This window comes from Hevea brasiliensis, chromosome 13 (genome assembly GCF_030052815.1).
Source record: "Hevea brasiliensis isolate MT/VB/25A 57/8 chromosome 13, ASM3005281v1, whole genome shotgun sequence".
NCBI classification, from domain to species: Eukaryota; Viridiplantae; Streptophyta; class Magnoliopsida; order Malpighiales; family Euphorbiaceae; genus Hevea; species Hevea brasiliensis.
The window spans coordinates 53,097,694-53,106,566 of record NC_079505.1 but is presented as its reverse complement, the minus strand read 5'-3'; the positions used below and the strand labels follow the sequence as shown (position 1 = coordinate 53,106,566).

Below are 8,873 nucleotides of genomic sequence, written 5' to 3'. Positions count from 1 at the left end.
ACTCAAATCTATTAAATAACTTCAGTATATATTCGTAACAAAAATTGAAAGTGCTACTCTCCTTATTCTAGAATTAAACAAACTACTCACTCATAGTGAGTTTAACAAACGTACTAAAATTAAAGTAAAATAACATAAGACAATTTGAAGAAATTTAATAAAAGAACCCAGAATAAAGATCTGCAGTCTTGAACTTTTGAAACTTTAGCTGAGAGTCCTTCTCCTTGATGCTAATGCAGATTCTCTCCAAGTTGTTTAGAAAACTAAGGTTTGTATGTAAACAAAAACTAACTCTAACTTAAACTAAAAGCTCTCCTAAATGTTTTGGTCTTTTAGTATTTATATCATGTGACTCAGAGTCATATTTCAGAGTCCCAATAGCCTAAAAAGTCTTTTCGAAATGAGTCAAAGGGAATTGGAGTTGAAATAGAAGTCTATCTGCTGCAAAGTACATGGCCCATGTGGAACTACATGGCCCAAGGCTATGTAAGTCTCTGGACTAATTTGGGCTTTGTTCATGAGGGAGATAGCAAGTTACATGGGGCTATTAACACGGCTTGTGTATCGTCATCTCTCCTTGGCTCTCCAGGTCTTTGGCTTCTAGAAGGTTACACGGGTTCTAGTGATTTACACGGGGTCTATTACTGTGGTTTCTCCATGCCTTCTTCAATTTCTTTTGACTAGGGAGTTACATGGGTCAAGCTCCATGCTTACACGACCCGTGTAATATTATGCAGGAATCCTTCTTACTTTTTCTGCTTTCCAAATTTGTCCAATCGATTTCCATACCTTGAATCTTCCTTAAAACACCTAAAAAGATACAGAAAACACGAATTTAAGCAGAGATTAACAAAATTAATAAAAACTAATGAAAATAAGTAATATGTATGCAATTAATTACCTAAATACTGTGAAATACAATGCAATAGTGCCTTAAAATACCTATATGATATAAGTGTATCAACGAGGATGATGCAACAGCTGTTTCGACTCCCTATACAGCTGTTGTGTTTGAATATCGGATCGTATTTTATGATCCTAAAAATGCACTTTTGGAGGATAAAAACTGGAGTAATGCAAATGGGCATGCTGTTTATGATGCTCAACATCCATGCAGGTATTTCAGGTTACTGCTTAATTCAATACTATCCAAATCTAATTATCGTTACAACAAAGGTCTAACATTTCTGTGAGAAAAGAGCTTCATGCACCTGCATCTGGCCGTTCTTCTACCCATTTGGAGTTTGACAAAGCTGGCACTGGACTCAAGTAAGTTGATCCTTGAAAATGGCATCCTTAATGAAAGAAAAGAAAATTGTTTTCTGGTTGTCACTTATTGGAGAACACTTTGCATTTATTCATCTGTTCCTTTCCTGCATATATGGAACTGGGGACCATGTTGGTGTATACTGTGAGAATCTTGATGAAATTGTAAAGGAGGCACTGCAGTTGTTGGGTTTGTCACTAGATACTTATTTCTCTATCCATGGTGACAAAGAGGATGGCACACCTCTTAGTGGAAGTTCCTTGCCGTCTCCTTTCCCACCATGCTCCTTAAGAACAGCTCTCACTCGATATGCTCTGATCTTTTGAGTTCACCCAAGAAGGTTAGAATTTTTTTTTTTTTCCTTTCTTTCCTTTTCTTGATTCTGTTGCTTAATTGTCTTACTTTAAGTTATTCTTACCATGATTTTTTCATTATATATTTCCTTTTATATTTTGATTGTTTGAGTGTTCCAATGCTTCTGGATTTCAGTCTGCTTTACTTGCTCTAGCTGCTCATGCTACTGATCCTACTGAAGCTAACAAACTAAGGCATCTTGCTTCACCTGCTGGAAAGGCTGTGAATCTATGGCTATGCAGAATATTTTGGTATGAATTCAGTCCCATTATTATTATTTTTCTCATGTGTATATAACTTTTGCTTTGCACTAACACAGGACGAATATGCACAATGGGTAGTAGCCAGTCACAGAAGCCTCCTTGAGGTCATGGCTGAATTTCCATCAGTCAGGCCCCCACTTGGTGTCTTCTTTGCTGCAGTGGCTCCTCGCCTGCAGCCTAGATACTATTCTATCTCATCATCCCCAAGGTGAATTTTTTTCCAAGTCTTCTTTAAGGAAACTTTCAGCGTTAGTGCTAAAGCATTTTTTACTCTGAGTAATCTCATAAAATTAAAATAGTTAAGGAGTATTCTGTACCCTTTACGAATATGTGCAACAAGACCAAACCAGTACCTCCATTTAGTATTCAAGAGCTATATATATAGTTAGCGACAGAATTGGATAAGAAAAACTTGGATGTTTTCAGGAGGAATCTTGTTAGATGGGACTTTTTCATAGTAATAAAGCTCATATATTATGTGGAAAATGAAAAATTTTAACCCCTTAATTGGCTACCATGGAACTTTTGAGAGAAAATGAGATCATATTTGCTTCAGCATTCTCTATTTACTGTTTAATGTATTTTCCTTATCTGGAATTTTTATGTGCTTAACATTTGAAATTATGCTTTGCAGGATAACACCATCTAGAATTCATGTTACTTGTGCACTGGTTCTTGAGAAAACACCAGCCAGACGAGTACATATAGGACTGTGCTCAAATTGGATGAAGGTGTTTTTTTCTTTTTTCTTCTGTGCTATTTAATTTCCCTTTTTTGGGTTGCAAGGCAAAACTTGGGATTGGGGAAAAAGAAAGGGGGGTGGGGGGGTAGAAGGAGAAGATGACTCTTTAAGCTATGTGGATGAAGTATTATCAATGATTCAGGTTGGATTAATAATCTTTAATTAGTTAAATGTCTGCCAACTCTATAGAAACGAAAAGCCTTCTTTCCTGCTATTTATATGTATACGTGTTTATGTAAAAGAGTTAGTCTGCACCAGCACTCTGCACCCTGCACAAGTTACATTCTTCAAATCTGGAGGAAGCAGAATCCATTTGCATGTATACTGTTGTATTGCAACTTCTGTGCTATTCTTCTGATGTGGATTATTTTTCTCAGAAATATATTTCAATATTGGAATTTTATTTAATATTTTATACTTCAAATCATTTATTCTAGGAGCTTAACGTGTGTTGCCCCTTTACCTGCAGAATTCTGTGCCTTTGGAAAAAAGCCATGAATGCAATTGGGCACCCATTTTTGTTCGGCAATCAAACTTTAAGCTTCCTGAAGACACCAAAGTCCCTATCATTATGATTGGCCCTGGGACTGGTTTAACTCCTTTCAGGAGCTTTTTGCAGGTTTAACTTGCAGACTTTAGTCGTCTGTTTGTAATGCTTCAAATGTATTGCTGAATCTAAGCCCATCATCTCTATTTTTTGTATTTCCTTCTGCAGGAAAGGTTAGCCCTGAAAGAAGCTGGAGCAGAATTGGGATCCTCCATACTTTTCTTTGGTTGCAGGAACAGTAAGATGGTTAGTTTTGTCTTTTCCAGTTTTAGAATACTCTGGTTGGTAAATGAGTGGGTGCAGGGCTACTATGCAGTTAAAATTTCTATAATTATATGTAAAATGCTTTGGAGGATTACATCTATGAAGATGAGCTCAACAACTTTGTTGTAAATGGTGCACTGTCTGAATTGATTGTTGCCTTTTCACGCGAGGGACCTACCAAGCGACATGTGCAGCATAAAATGTCGGAGAAGGTATTGGATCTGTTTCATCTGCTGCCTTGATAGAAGATTAAGATTATTCAGTCTATTTTGTTTTCAATTGATTGGTAAAGTAATTAAGTAAATAATTAAGTTCATATTAACTGTATCACATGTTCTCGTGTACCCAGGCTTCCGATATCTGGAACATGATTTCTCAGGGAGGATATATATATGTTTGTGGTGATGCCAAAGGCATGGCTAGAGATGTCCACACAACACTCCACACTATTGTGCAAGAGCAGGTATGTTCTCACAATCATTGCTTTCTCTTGTAGGTGTTGAGAAATTGGAAAGAATTGATGGCTGTGCATTGGATTTAGATTTGGATCCTTGTCAATGATCAATTGTACTTGTATGTTGGTTCAGGGATCTCTTAACAGTTCCAAGGCTGAGAGCATGGTGAAGAATCTACAAACAAATGGCAGGTCTCTGCTTGATGTTTGGTGATGAACTTCGCAAGAGGTAGATAATATTAAAACCATACACAGTATAATATAAATACTGAAGCCTAGTTGGGATAAAGAAGTTGTGCGGCTTCTTTTATTCCATTGAGAGCGCAACCAAACAAGTCATCATAACACCTGTGGCTCATTTTATGCTTCCCATATCAAGGATTTTTTTGTTCATGTAATTATGTATACAAAGCACAATAATTATAAGTAGGCTTAGTTTAGTAGTTCTGATTTTCTAGTTCTGATTTTATTGTGCCCATTGATCACTCATAACCATTGCTTCTAAAGCACACCTAATAAGTTTAAATCTTTTAAGCATCATAACAATAGAAGCAAAACGAGTGTCAGCAACTGAAAGCAATTTCAAAGGGCTAAACCGATTATAAATTGCAAGCCTCATGGAATGATTCATTATAAAATTCTTGATTTGCAAAGCATCCCCATGGATTTCAGTGATCCAGTGACACACATCATAAGTTTCTTGATTAGTTTCCAAATTTTTTGCTGCACATATATTCTTCAAAGCAAGATTAAGAGGGTGCACAACATAAGGAGTCCAATAAATATGTGGAAACATTCCCTCAATGATTTCTCCAGCACCTTTGCAATTTGAAGCATTATTAGTAATGACTTGTACCACTTTTTGATGACCCACCTCATCAATTACTTCTTTTAGTAAATTAGCAATAAATTGCTTATCTTTCACTTCACCAGAACAATCTACAGATTTGATAAACATGGGGCCAGACTCAAAAATAACCATAAAATTAATCAAAGGCCTCCTCTGGGGATCACTCCATCCATTACTCACAATACTAACACCCTTTTCTAACCAAGTGCTTTTAATTGGTTCAAACAACCTCTCTACATTTGCTTTTTCTTGCTAAAGTAATGTGGTTTTCAATTTGTTATAACCAGGTGGCACATAACCACCCAAAACATTATTAGCAGCAAAAGAATAAGAACTCACATAATAAGGATTTCTAGCAAAATTAAAAGGTAGACCCCCAGTGTAGAAGATTCTAGCAATCTCTGCATCTAATTGAGCTCTAGTTTGCAAGTCAAAAGCTCTACCAAGAGGAGAATAATTAACTCTTCTTTTCTTCAAAGCTGCTGAAATACTTGTTTCAATTATATTCAATGAAGGAACAGAAGTTATACTAATAGGCAAAGAAACTCGCTTAGATTGTGAATTGGTAATTTTGTTTGTTGCCTCATCCTCCTGTTTCCTCATTTCAGAAATACTATCATTCATCACTTTTTTATACACACCAATCCATTTTCCAGTGATTTTCAATAAATGAGCCCTCACTCTAGTATAAGTCACTTGCTTTTCTTGTCCACAAAAATTGCATATCCATTTACAATTACCCCCTCCTTCTCCAGTTTTCTCAAGTTTAGTTACATATCTCCACAAATGATTAAATTCTTCCTCCCTAGTTTTTGAAGAAGTGGCACTAGTGCTATTTGCTTGGATAGAATTTGAGTTCGAAGAATCCATTCAAATATTGTCCTATCAAAATGACAAAAAGAAAATGCAATTTTATACAATTTACAAATTATTTAAACAAATTATATACTAAGGATTAAAGCACAATGCAAATTATATATTAAAAGATTAAAAAATTAAATAATAGAATTGAATAAATTGACTATAAAAATTATTATGAAAAATTTTAATATATAATATAACGATACATTAAAACAAATTATATTAAACACATTATATATAAATTATTACAAAAATATAAAATATATTAATATAAAATACAAATTTTGAATGTTGGAATTTTTTTTATTTATCATTAATTAGAATTTAAACTTGAAATTTTATAATTTTAAAAATAACTTTAAAAATATATTTACATTTGTCCTTAATTTCCTTCAAAATGTTGATTGTAAAAAAATGGCAAATCTTGAAAATTTTTAGTGAATTTGGGAAAATTTTTTTTATCTTTCTTTTTTTAAAAAAAAAATATTTATGATAACTCCTCAAATTTAGTTTGAGAAAAATCTAATTATGAAATATACATTTAGAGAAAAAAAATTGATATTAAATATGATAAATTTATGATTAATTAATGGAATAAAATTGTAATTAATTAATAAATGTTGCTTAATAAAATTGTTTCACAAAGAAATTAGAAAAGGAAAATAACAAATTAATAATAAGGAAAATAAAAAATTAAATAATAATAAATTAATAAAATCCCAATATAAACCTAATTATTCACATTCACAATCGGGAAGAAAATAGGAAAGGCCACTTACCTGTTGACTGTCATTCTCCCTTCGGCTGCTGCTTCTTCTTCTTCTTCTTCTTCTTCTTCTTCTTCTTCTTCTGTTGATAAGAATGGAGAGAGCATATCAAAGAGTGGATATGGCAGATCAGAGAGAAAAGAAGAGAAAGGTGTTGCGATCATTACTGCTACATGAATCGCGATCTTTGATCGCCATTGAATGTACTCCATTTCTTTTTCTTTTTCTTCTTCTTCCTTTTCTGTTGGTGAATGATGTGAAGTGATCGATTTTAACCTACCCTTTTTTTATTTTATTTTCTTTAAAGAAACGCGTTTCCGGCAACAGAAACGCGTTTTCGATTTCCAATATTTTTGGAAACGGCCCGGAAACGTTTCCTAGCAGTGTCAGGTCGTTTCCTCATCAGAAACGTTTTCAACACTGAGAAACATGAATCAATGCCGTTTCCGTGCTTCATAGAGTGTAGTGAGCTGAATGTGCTTGAATCGTCACTTGACTGTCACTCATACTTCTGCATCATGGATCTTGAGTTTTGGATACAGATCATGAACTTGGATTATGGGTTATGCTGTACGTGGAGTTCTATGGATTTTAATTAATTGTAATTTTAAATTCAATAAGGATAATTTTTTAATTTAATTTAAAAATAATAAATATATAAAATATAATTATGATTTAATAAGGTACAAGTAATTTATTTATTTTTTAGGTGATCTTATTTAATAAAGTACAAATCGAATCAAATGCAATAAGTTGGCAACTGAGATTTGATTTAATAACGAGTCAAACCACCCACCCTTGCTGAAAGAAAATTTGTTCATGATTTCTTTTTCATTGTTTGTTAAACTTTTTAGTCCATTTTTTAAATTTTTCATTAGCAATATTAGTCTAATTATTATTTAATTTTTTTTTTAATAAAATTAATTAGTTGATTTCTGATCTTAAAAGAATACTATTATTTAATTATTTTATTTTAGTAAAATTAATAATTGGTCTTTATATTTGAAAAATATAATATTTTGAAAATTATATTTTTCAATAAAAATGAAAATTTTGGTACATGAAGACTAAATCTGAATTTAATTTTTAAAATTATTCAAGTATTTTCATCTAATTCCTTAAATATCATTTTCGTGTTTTCTTTATTGGGAAATAATTTTCTTTAATGGAAAATAATTTTCTTTAATTATTTAAAAATTTAAGGAAACTAGTTAATCTTTTTGTGCAAACAAGTTATATCATTTTTATCCAAAGTAAAAATAAAGAGAGAAGAGAAGAAGAAGTAGATACATAAAAAAAGAAACATGGAGAGAAATAAGGAGGAGTAAAAAAGAATTAAGTAAGAGAGGATAGGGTAGTTTAAACTTAAAAAATAAATATGGAATTAAATGGCTAACAGAACCAAATTATGAAGACAACTAATATTTTTTTCCAAAATACAGAGACTAACTAATTAGTTTAACTAAAATAGAACAATTAAATAGTGGTTCGACTAGCATTGATAGAGGACTAAATCTTTTAATGAAAGTAAAATAAAAAAATTAAATAGTATATTTTTTAAAATATAAAAATCAAGTAGTTAAATTCATTAAAATATAAAAATTAAAAAGTAATTTAGTCTTTTTTTTTATTTTAGAATCTGAATCACTGGACGTTTAGTGAATAACTGCAAAATATTTGACATATGAATCTCTATAATATAAATTTATTAAAAAGTATTTAATACGTTTTTCAAAAATTGGGGGATTTTTTTTTTTCTATTTAAAAACACTTCAATAGTTTTATAATAATAATTGGAATCTTACAATTCTTTTCTTGTGGATGCTACAATCATTCAATATTAAAATTATTCTATAATAAATTTTAAAATATTAATTTGTTTAATGTTAAATCTAGAAGTCTTTTTGAGTTTATTTTTCAGTAAATAATTGGAGGAGTGATAAATTTAAACTTAGATTTTTCGGGTAAATATATGCCTTAAATCATTGACCAAACCAATCTGTGCAGAATAAGTTTTTATATTTGAAAAGTATTAAATAAAAGAATTTAATTCAATTAATTTTTTTAATTCTCATTCTCATGTTTGAAAATTTTAAAATTTTTTGAATTTAATTTTTTTAATTATAAAAATCATTTTGGAAAAAATAAATTCATAATAAAAGTGGCATTATTTTTTAATAATTTAATTTATTTAATGAACTTTTTATTAAATACCCAAAAAATCCCTATTTAAATTATATTTATTTTAAATAATACTAAAATATAAAAATAAATACATTTCCTTCACCTATCAATCATTTCAAACAATAAAATTCAAATAAATAATACCATTTTAAAAAGTTATTTCAGATAAATAAATTTTCTTATAAGCTCATTTAAATTAATTTTTTTAAGAAAAATTAAACTTTTTCAAACATTTTAAAGAATTTTGTCATGTGCATCAATCGTACTAAAATCATGGAAAGTGGTACAAGTGCATATGCTTGGTGGGGACAAAAGAGCAA

At 30.9% G+C, this 8,873-nt stretch overlaps 1 pseudogene; it reads left to right on the top strand.

The window, feature by feature from the left end:
* Positions 1–471: 471 nt before the first annotated feature.
* LOC110657538 (NADPH--cytochrome P450 reductase-like) lies at positions 472–4,258 on the top strand (annotated as a pseudogene).
* The last annotated feature ends 4,615 nt before the right edge of the window (positions 4,259–8,873 follow it).